The following is an 11,798-nucleotide window of genomic DNA, read 5'->3' as shown; positions in this document are numbered from 1 at the left end:
CTCAGGAAGCCTCACAGCGGCGACTTGTACATTATAGAGTGGTTTTGTGTGGCTCTGTCACTTAGTTTGGCTGTCATGCACAAAACTATTAAAAGTGACTTTTCTGCGTTTCCCATGTAATTCTGGCTTTTTCTTGTTTCACATGCAATTCTGTGGGACTTTGGTGTTTTTCCACCTAAGTGTGCCGAATGAGCTTCTCAGGCTGAGAAAACAAGCTTTTTCACACAAGCTGCCATTCTCTTCCAGAAGCACCTATGTGCCAGTTTCCACCTCAGGAAGCCTCACAGCGGCGACTTGTACATTATAGAGTGGTTTTGTGTGGCTCTGTCACTTAGTTTGGCTGTAATGCACAAAAATATTAAAAGTGACTTTTCTGCGTTTCCCATGTAATTCTGGCTGTTTCTTGTTTCACATGCAATTCTGTGGGACTTTGGTGTTTTTCCACCTAAGTGTGCCGAATGAGCTTCTCAGGCTGAGAAAACAAGCTTTTTCACACAAGCTGCCATTCTCTTCCAGAAGCACCTATGTGCCAGTTTCCACCTCAGGAAGCCTCACAGCGGCGACTTGTACATTATAGAGTGGATTTGTGTGGCTCTGTCACTTAGTTTGGCTGTAATGCACAAAACTATTAAAAGTGACTTTTCTGCGTTTCCCATGTAATTCTGGCTTTTTCTTGTTTCACATGCAATTCTGTGGGACTTTGGTGTTTTTCCACCTAAGTGTGCCGAATGAGCTTCTCAGGCTGAGAAAACAAGCTTTTTCACACAAGCTGCCATTCTCTTCCAGAAGCACCTATGTGCCAGTTTCCACCTCAGGAAGCCTCACAGCGGCGACTTGTACATTATAGAGTGGATTTGTGTGGCTCTGTCACTTAGTTTGGCTGTAATGCACAAAACTATTAAAAGTGACTTTTCTGCGTTTCCCATGTAATTCTGGCTTTTTCTTGTTTCACATGCAATTCTGTGGGACTTTGGTGTTTTTCCACCTAAGTGTGCCGAATGAGCTTCTCAGGCTGAGAAAACAAGCTTTTTCACACAAGCTGCCATTCTCTTCCAGAAGCACCTATGTGCCAGTTTCCACCTCAGGAAGCCTCACAGCGGCGACTTGTACATTATAGAGTGGATTTGTGTGGCTCTGTCACTTAGTTTGGCTGTAATGCACAAAACTATTAAAAGTGACTTTTCTGCGTTTCCCATGTAATTCTGGCTTTTTCTTGTTTCACATGCAATTCTGTGGGACTTTGGTGTTTTTCCACCTAAGTGTGCCGAATGAGCTTCTCAGGCTGAGAAAACAAGCTTTTTCACACAAGCTGCCATTCTCTTCCAGAAGCACCTATGTGCCAGTTTCCACCTCAGGAAGCCTCACAGCGGCGACTTGTACATTATAAAGTGGATTTGTGTGGCTCTGTCACTTAGTTTGGCTGTAATGCACAAAACTATTAAAAGTGACTTTTCTGCGTTTCCCATGTTATTCTGGATTTTTCTTGTTTCACATGCAATTCTGTGGGACTTTGGTGTTTTTCCACCTAAGTGTGCCAAATGAGCTTCTCAGGCTGAGAAAACAAGCTTTTTCACACAAGCTGCCATTCTCTTCCAGAACCACCTATGTGCCAGTTTCCACCTCAGGAAGCCTCACAGCGGCGACTTGTACATTATAGAGTGGTTTTGTGTGGCTCTGTCACTTAGTTTGGCTGTCATGCACAAAACTATTAAAAGTGACTTTTCTGCGTTTCCCATGTAATTCTGGCTTTTTCTTGTTTCACATGCAATTCTGTGGGACTTTGGTGTTTTTCCACCTAAGTGTGCCGAATGAGCTTCTCAGGCTGAGAAAACAAGCTTTTTCACACAAGCTGCCATTCTCTTCCAGAAGCACCTATGTGCCAGTTTCCACCTCAGGAAGCCTCACAGCGGCGACTTGTACATTATAGAGTGGTTTTGTGTGGCTCTGTCACTTAGTTTGGCTGTAATGCACAAAACTATTAAAAGTGACTTTTCTGCGTTTCCCATGTAATTCTGGCTTTTTCTTGTTTCACATGCAATTCTGTGGGACTTTGGTGTTTTTCCACCTAAGTGTGCCGAATGAGCTTCTCAGGCTGAGAAAACAAGCTTTTTTCACACAAGCTGCCATTCTCTTCCAGAAGCACCTATGTGCCAGTTTCCACCTCAGGAAGCCTCACAGCGGCGACTTGTACATTATAAAGTGGATTTGTGTGGCTCTTTCACTAAGTTTGGCTGTAATGCACAAAACTATTAAAAGTGACTTTTCTGCGTTTCCCATGTTATTCTGGATTTTTCTTGTTTCACATGCAATTCTGTGGGACTTTGGTGTTTTTCCACCTAAGTGTGCCAAATGAGCTTCTCAGGCTGAGAAAACAAGCTTTTTCACACAAGCTGCCATTCTCTTCCAGAAGCACCTATGTGCCAGTTTCCACCTCAGGAAGCCTCACAGCGGCGACTTGTACATTATAGAGTGGTTTTGTGTGGCTCTGTCACTTAGTTTGGCTGTAATGCACAAAACTATTAAAAGTGACTTTTCTGCGTTTCCCATGTAATTCTGGCTGTTTCTTGTTTCACATGCAATTCTGTGGGACTTTGGTGTTTTTCCACCTAAGTGTGCCGAATGAGCTTCTCAGGCTGAGAAAACAAGCTTTTTCACACAAGCTGCCATTCTCTTCCAGAAGCACCTATGTGCCAGTTTCCACCTCAGGAAGCCTCACAGCGGCGACTTGTACATTATAGAGTGGATTTGTGTAGCTCTGTCACTTAGTTTGGCTGTAATGCACAAAACTATTAAAAGTGACTTTTCTGCGTTTCCCATGTAATTCTGGCTTTTTCTTGTTTCACATGCAATTCTGTGGGACTTTGGTGTTTTTCCACCTAAGTGTGCCGAATGAGCTTCTCAGGCTGAGAAAACAAGCTTTTTCACACAAGCTGCCATTCTCTTCCAGAAGCACCTATGTGCCAGTTTCCACCTCAGGAAGCCTCACAGCGGCGACTTGTACATTATAAAGTGGATTTGTGTGGCTCTTTCACTAAGTTTGGCTGTAATGCACAAAACTATTAAAAGTGACTTTTCTGCGTTTCCCATGTAATTCTGGCTTTTTCTTGTTTCACATGCAATTCTGTGGGACTTTGGTGTTTTTCCACCTAAGTGTGCCAAATGAGCTTCTCAGGCTGAGAAAACAAGCTTTTTCACACAAGCTGCCATTCTCTTCCAGAAGCACCTATGTGCCAGTTTCCACCTCAGGAAGCCTCACAGCGGCGACTTGTACATTATAGAGTGGTTTTGTGTGGCTCTGTCACTTAGTTTGGCTGTAATGCACAAAACTATTAAAAGTGACTTTTCTGCGTTTCCCATGTAATTCTGGCTTTTTCTTGTTTCACATGCAATTCTGTGGGACTTTGGTGTTTTTCCACCTAAGTGTGCCGAATGAGCTTCTCAGGCTGAGAAAACAAGCTTTTTCACACAAGCTGCCATTCTCTTCCAGAAGCACCTATGTGCCAGTTTCCACCTCAGGAAGCCTCACAGCGGCGACTTGTACATTATAGAGTGGATTTGTGTAGCTCTGTCACTTAGTTTGGCTGTAATGCACAAAACTATTAAAAGTGACTTTTCTGCGTTTCCCATGTAATTCTGGCTTTTTCTTGTTTCACATGCAATTCTGTGGGACTTTGGTGTTTTTCCACCTAAGTGTGCCGAATGAGCTTCTCAGGCTGAGAAAACAAGCTTTTTCACACAAGCTGCCATTCTCTTCCAGAAGCACCTATGTGCCAGTTTCCACCTCAGGAAGCCTCACAGCGGCGACTTGTACATTATAGAGTGGTGTGGTGTTGCTCCCTCACTTAGTTTGGCTGTAATGCACAAAACTATTAAAAGTGACTTTTTTGCGTTTCCCATGTAATTCTGGCTTTTTCTTGTTTCACATGCAATTCTGTGGGACTTTGGTGTTTTTCCACCTAAGTGTGCCGAATGAGCTTCTCAGTCTGAGAAAACAAGCTTTTTCACACAAGCTGACATTCTCTTCCAGAAGCACCTATGTGCCAGTTTCCACCTCAGGAAGCTTCACAGCGGCGACTTGTACATTACAGAGTGGTTTTTTTTTCTGTGTTCAAAATGCAGTTACGCTTTTTCGACAAAAGAGGGCACACTTTACCACAGAAAAATTCATTCTGGACTTGTAAAGCTTCACAGTGGCATACGTGAAGTGATGGATGAAGTGGCTTGGTGTGGCTCTCTCACTTAGTTTCGCTGTAATGCACACAACTATTAAAAGTGACTTTTTTGCGTTTCCCATGTAATTCTGGCTTTTTCTTGTTTCACATGCAATTCTGGCTTTTTCTTGTTTCACATGCAATTCTGTGGGACTTTGGTGTTTTTCCACCTAAGTGTGCCAAATGAGCTTCTCTGGCTGAGAAAACAAGCTTTTTCACACAAGCTGCCATTCTCTTCCAGAAGCACCTATCTGCCAGTTTCAACCTCAGGAAGCTTCACAGCGGCGACTTGTACATTACAGAGTTTTTTTTTTTTCTTTGTTCAAAATGCAGTTACGCTTTTTCGACAAAAGAGGGCACACTTGACCACAGAATAATTCATTCTGGACTTGCAAAGCTTCACAGTGGCATACTTGAAGTGATGGATGAAGTGGTTTGGTGTGGCTCTCTCACTTAGTTTGGCTGTAATGCACAAAACTATTAAAAGTGACTTTTTTGCGTTTCCCATATAATTCTGGCTTTTCCTTGTTTCACATGCCATTCTGTGGGACTTTGGTGTTTTTCCACCTAAGTGTGCCAAATGAGCTTCTCAGGTTGAGAAAACAAGCTTTTTCACACAAGCTGCCATTCTCTTCCAGAAGCACCTATCTGCCAGTTTCCACCTCAGGAAGCTTCACAGCGGCGACTTGTACATTATAGAGTGGTTTGGTGTTGCTCCCTCACTTAGTTTTGCTGTAATGCACAAAACTATTAAAAGTGACTTTTTTGCGTTTCCCATGTAATTCTGGCTTTTTCTTGTTTCACATGCAATTCTTTGGGACTTTGGTGTTTTTCCACCTAAGTGTGCCGAATGAGCTTCTCAGTCTGAGAAAACAAGCTTTTTCACACAAGCTGCCATTCTCTTCCAGAAGCACATATCTGCCAGTTTCCACCTCAGGAAGCTTCACAGCGGCGACTTGTACATTATAGAGTGGTTTGGTGTTGCTCCCTCACTTAGTTTGGCTGTAATGCACAAAACTATTAAAAGTGACTTTTTTGCATTTCCCATGTAATTCTGGCTTTTTCTTGTTTCACATGCAATTCTGTGGGACTTTGGTGTTTTTCCACCTAAGTGTGGCTGGCTGAGAAAACAAGCTTTTTCACACAAGCTGCCATTCTCTTCCAGAAGCACCTATCTGCCAGTTTCCACCTCAGTAAGCTTCACAGCGGCGACTTGTACATTATAGAGTGGTTTGGTGTGGCTCTCTCACTTAGTTTAGCTGTAATGGACAAAACTATTAACCCTCTGTACTCTATGCTGGCCATTTGTGTCCAATTCACTTCCTTTTTTTTGACCATTTTAGCTGTGTTAATGCATATGGAATGTTATTTCCCAAGGGTCTGGATTTTTTTCTGATTTTTTAATTTTCAAAACCTGCTCTTTAAATATGTCAATATTATACTGTATATCTCCAATTGTACCTCGTGGCTCTATCATGGACACTTTTGGCCAATTGAAACCCATGAAAACATTTTTTTTAAATTCCTTGTGATGTACAGTATTAAATCATATAATTTAGGTAAAATGGCTTTCATTCTAAACTCAACACTTGAAAATTTTAGTTTTTAATGTTTTCTACCAGATTATGTCATTTGTCCATTTTTTGCCAAGGGAGCAATTTCAGGTAATATTCTTAGTTTCCACTAGGGGCGTATCATGGCTTACTGCACTCCAATGGAGCAAATGAATGACACAATTTTGACATAGGTGTGATCTTAAGGATGTCAGATAATGATGTGTTTTCGTGCATGAAAAAAAATGTGCCTATAAATATGTATTTGCAAGATAGAGTGACATAAATTACAGTGTAGCATACCTCCAAGTTTCAGTGAATTTCTTTTGGTACAGGCTATTGAGCTTTGAGTTTCCAAGGCAAACTTGGCTTTGATGCACAAGGTGAAAAAACCTGTAGCTTTGATCTTTTGTAAAAGAATGCCACACACAACTACACAATAGCCCTTACATACTCAAATAGCTGCTCTCCAAACAAAAAAAAGGATCACAGGTCATCTTGACTTCGGGGTAAACAAAAACAAAGTCTGACACTGTTTATAAATCTGTCCTGGAGTTTATGCAGGTGCAGTCAGTACTAATGCTATAAGTGAGCCTAACAGCTCCCAGATCATTCTTTCTCTGGCAAGATGGCGAAAAGGTCATATTCACTGAATGAAGCACTTGAGTATGTGATGGGCTCGGCGAGGGAAGATGGGGAGAAATCCTCTGCGCTTGAGGAGGAGACACCTTCTACCCAAGATGAGGACACGTCCTCTCCTGAAGATGAAGGGACACCCTCCTCAGAGGATGAAAGCAACACCACTGATGAGGAGTACCAGCCAGTGCCTGATTCCTCTTCCTCAGGGGAAGAGGACGATACAGACACAGCGGTGGAGGCCGAGCAGCTGATGGCAGAGACAGTGGAGCCGGCGGGTGAGTGGATGTCTCATCATTGGAAAATTATGTGGTTTCACACTGCTGAAGAGACACTGCACTACAATCCAGTACCCACTGGTATCACCCCAGGGCCCACGCTTTATGCAGTTGCACGCATCAGCAACCTGAGTTCTGCCCCTTATCTGTCAGTTTCCACCTCAGAAAGCTTCACAGCGGTGAATTTTACATTATAGAGTGGTTTTCTGTGTTCCAACTGCAGTTAAGCCTTTTTCGACAAAGAGGGAATACTTGACCACAGAATAATTCATTTTGGACTTGCAAAGCTTCACAGTGGCATAATTAAAGTGATGGATGAATTGGTTTGGTGTGGCTCTCTCACTTAGTTTGGCTGTAATGGACAAAAATATTAAAAGTGACTTTTTTGCGTTTCCAATGTAATTCTGGCTTTTTCCTGTTTCACATGCAATTCTGTGGGACTTTGGTGTTTTTCCACCTAAGTGTGCCAGGCTGAGAAAACAAGCTTTTTCACACAAGCTGCCATTCTCTTCCAGAAGCACCTATGTGCCAGTTTCCACCTCAGGAAGCCTCACAGCGGCGACTTGTACATTATAGAGTGGTTTTGTGTGGCTCTGTCACTTAGTTTGGCTGTCATGCACAAAACTATTAAAAGTGACTTTTCTGCATTTCCCATGTAATTCTGGCTTTTTCTTGTTTCACATGCAATTCTGTGGGACTTTGGTGTTTTTCCACCTAAGTGTGCCGAATGAGCTTCTCAGGCTGAGAAAACAAGCTTTTTCACACAAGCTGCCATTCTCTTCCAGAAGCACCTATCTGCCAGTTTCCACCTCAGGAAGCTTCACAGCGGCGACTTATACATTATAGAGTTGTTTGGTGTGGCTCCCTCACTTAGTTTGGCTGTAATGCACAAAACTATTAAAAGTGACTTTTTTGCATTTCCCATGTAATTCTGGCTTTTTCTTGTTTCACTTGCAATTCTGTGGGACTTTGGTGTTTTTCCACCTAAGTGTGCCGAATGAGCTTCTCAGTCTGAGAAAACAAGCTTTTTCACACAAGCTGCCATTCTCTTCCAGAAGCACCTATCTGCCAGTTTCCACCTCAGGAAGCGTCACAGCAGCGACTTGTACATTACAGAGTGTTTTTTTTTCTGTGTTCAAAATGCAGTTACGCTTTTTCGACAAAAAAGAGGGCACACTTGACCACAGAATAATTCATTCTGGACTTGCAAAGCTTCACAGTGGCATACTTGAAGTGATGGATGAAGTGGCTTGGTGTGGCTCTCTCACTTAGTTTGGCTGTAATGCACAAAACTATTAAAAGTGACTTTTGCGTTTCCCATGTAATTCTGGCTTTTTCTTGTTTCACATGCAATTCTGTGGGACTTTGGTGTTTTTCCACCTAAGTGTGCCAAATGAGCTTCTCTGGCTGAGAAAACAAGCTTTTTCACACAAGCTGCCATTCTCTTCCAGAAGCACCTATCTGCCAGTTTCAACCTCAGGAAGCTTCACAGCGGCGACTTGTACATTACAGAGTTTTTTTTTCTGTGTTCAAAATGCAGTTACGCTTTTTCGACAAAAGAGGGCACACTTGACCACAGAATAATTCATTCTGGACTTGCAAAGCTTCACAGTGGCATACTTGAAGTGATGGATGAAGTGGTTTGGTGTGGCTCTCTCACTTAGTTTGGCTGTAATGCACAAAACTATTAAAAGTGACTTTTCTGCGTTTCCCATGTAATTCTGGCTTTTTCTTGTTTCACATGGAATTCTGTGGGACTTTGGTGTTTTTCCACCTAAGTAATGAATGAGCTTCTCAGGCTGAGAAAACAAGCTTTTTCACACAAGCTGCCATTCTCTTCCAGAAGCACCTATGTGCCAGTTTCCACCTCAGGAAGCCTCACAGTGGCGACTTGTACATTATAGAGTGGATTTGTGTGGCTCTGTCACTTAGTTTGGCTGTAATGCACAAAACTATTAAAAGTGACTTTTCTGCGTTTCCCCATGTAATTCTGGCTTTTTCTTGTTTCACATGCAATTCTGTGGGACTTTGGTGTTTTTCCACCTAAGTGTGCCGAATGAGCTTCTCAGGCTGAGAAAACAAGCTTTTTCACACAAGCTGCCATTCTCTTCCAGAAGCACCTATGTGCCAGTTTCCACCTCAGGAAGCCTCACAGCGGCGACTTGTACATTATAGAGTAGATTTGTGTGGCTCTGTCACTTAGTTTGGCTGTAATGCACAAAACTATTAAAAGTGACTTTTCTGCGTTTCCCATGTAATTCTGGCTTTTTCTTGTTTCACATGCAATTCTGTGGGACTTTGGTGTTTTTCCACCTAAGTGTGCCGAATGAGCTTCTCAGGCTGAGAAAACAAGCTTTTTCACACAAGCTGCCATTCTCTTCCAGAAGCACCTATGTGCCAGTTTCCACCTCAGGAAGACTCACAGCGGCCACTTGTACATTATAGAGTGGATTTGTGTGGCTCTGTCACTTAGTTTGGCTGTAATGCACAAAACTATTAAAAGTGACTTTTCTGTGTTTCCCATGTAATTCTTGCTTTTTCTTGTTTCACATGCAATTCTGTGGGACTTTGGTGTTTTTCCACCTAAGTGTGCCGAATGAGCTTCTCAGGCTGAGAAAACAAGCTTTTTCACACAAGCTGCCATTCTCTTCCAGAAGCACCTATGTGCCAGTTTCCACCTCAGGAAGCCTCACAGCGGCGACTTGTACATTATAAAGTGGATTTGTGTGGCTCTGTCACTTAGTTTGGCTGTAATGCACAAAACTATTAAAAGTGACTTTTCTGCGTTTCCCATGTAATTCTGGCTTTTTCTTGTTTCACATGCAATTCTGTGGGACTTTGGTGTTTTTCCACCTAAGTGTGCCGAATGAGCTTCTCAGGCTGAGAAAACAAGCTTTTTCACACAAGCTGCCATTCTCTTCCAGAAGCACCTATGTGCCAGTTTCCACCTCAGGAAGCCTCACAGCGGCGACTTGTACATTATAGAGTGGATTTGTGTGGCTCTGTCACTTACTTTGGCTGTAATGCACAAAACTATTAAAAGTGACTTTTCTGCGTTTCCCATGTAATTCTGGCTTTTTCTTGTTTCACATGCAATTCTGTGGGACTTTGGTGTTTTTCCACCTAAGTGTGCCGAATGAGCTTCTCAGGCTGAGAAAACAAGCTTTTTCACACAAGCTGCCATTCTCTTCCAGAAGCACCTATGTGCCAGTTTCCACCTCAGGAAGCCTCACAGCGGCGACTTGTACATTATAGAGTGGATTTGTGTGGCTCTGTCACTTAGTTTGGCTGTAATGCACAAAACTATTAAAAGTGACTTTTCTGCGTTTCCCATGTTATTCTGGATTTTTCTTGTTTCACATGCAATTCTGTGGGACTTTGGTGTTTTTCCACCTAAGTGTGCCAAATGAGCTTCTCAGGCTGAGAAAACAAGCTTTTTCACACAAGCTGCCATTCTCTTCCAGAAGCACCTATGTGCCAGTTTCCACCTCAGGAAGCCTCACAGCGGCGACTTGTACATTATAGAGTGGTTTTGTGTGGCTCTGTCACTTAGTTTGGCTGTAATGCACAAAACTATTAAAAGTGACTTTTCTGCGTTTCCCATGTAATTCTGGCTGTTTCTTGTTTCACATGCAATTCTGTGGGACTTTGGTGTTTTTCCACCTAAGTGTGCCGAATGAGCTTCTCAGGCTGAGAAAACAAGCTTTTTCACACAAGCTGCCATTCTCTTCCAGAAGCACCTATGTGCCAGTTTCCACCTCAGGAAGCCTCACAGCGGCGACTTGTACATTATAGAGTGGATTTGTGTGGCTCTGTCACTTAGTTTGGCTGTAATGCACAAAACTATTAAAAGTGACTTTTCTGCGTTTCCCATGTAATTCTGGCTTTTTCTTGTTTCACATGCAATTCTGTGGGACTTTGGTGTTTTTCCACCTAAGTGTGCCGAATGAGCTTCTCAGGCTGAGAAAACAAGCTTTTTCACACAAGCTGCCATTCTCTTCCAGAAGCACCTATGTGCCAGTTTCCACCTCAGGAAGCCTCACAGCGGCGACTTGTACATTATAAAGTGGATTTGTGTGGCTCTGTCACTTAGTTTGGCTGTAATGCACAAAACTATTAAAAGTGACTTTTCTGCGTTTCCCATGTAATTCTGGCTTTTTCTTGTTTCACATGCAATTCTGTGGGACTTTGGTGTTTTTCCACCTAAGTGTGCCGAATGAGCTTCTCAGGCTGAGAAAACAAGCTTTTTCACACAAGCTGCCATTCTCTTCCAGAAGCACCTATGTGCCAGTTTCCACCTTAGGAAGCCTCACAGCGGCGACTTGTACATTATAGAGTGGTTTTGTGTGGCTCTGTCACTTAGTTTGGCTGTAATGCACAAAACTATTAAAAGTGACTTTTCTGCGTTTCCCATGTAATTCTGGCTTTTTCTTGTTTCACATGCAATTCTGTGGGACTTTGGTGTTTTTCCACCTAAGTGTGCCGAATGAGCTTCTCAGGCTGAGAAAACAAGCTTTTTCACACAAGCTGCCATTCTCTTCCAGAAGCACCTATGTGCCAGTTTCCACCTCAGGAAGCCTCACAGCGGCGACTTGTACATTATAGAGTGGTTTTGTGTGGCTCTGTCACTTAGTTTGGCTGTAATGCACAAAACTATTAAAAGTGACTTTTCTGCGTTTCCCATGTAATTCTGGCTGTTTCTTGTTTCACATGCAATTCTGTGGGACTTTGGTGTTTTTCCACCTAAGTGTGCCGAATGAGCTTCTCAGGCTGAGAAAACAAGCTTTTTCACACAAGCTGCCATTCTCTTCCAGAAGCACCTATGTGCCAGTTTCCACCTCAGGAAGCCTCACAGCGGCGACTTGTACATTATAGAGTGGATTTGTGTGGCTCTGTCACTTAGTTTGGCTGTAATGCACAAAACTATTAAAAGTGACTTTTCTGCGTTTCCCATGTAATTCTGGCTTTTTCTTGTTTCACATGCAATTCTGTGGGACTTTGGTGTTTTTCCACCTAAGTGTGCCGAATGAGCTTCTCAGGCTGAGAAAACAAGCTTTTTCACACAAGCTGCCATTCTCTTCCAGAAGCACCTATGTGCCAGTTTCCACCTCAGGAAGCCT

This window comes from Dicentrarchus labrax, unplaced genomic scaffold (assembly GCF_905237075.1).
Source record: "Dicentrarchus labrax unplaced genomic scaffold, dlabrax2021, whole genome shotgun sequence".
Taxonomy (NCBI): Eukaryota; Metazoa; Chordata; class Actinopteri; family Moronidae; genus Dicentrarchus; species Dicentrarchus labrax.
Note: the sequence above shows the minus strand (reverse complement) of the source record.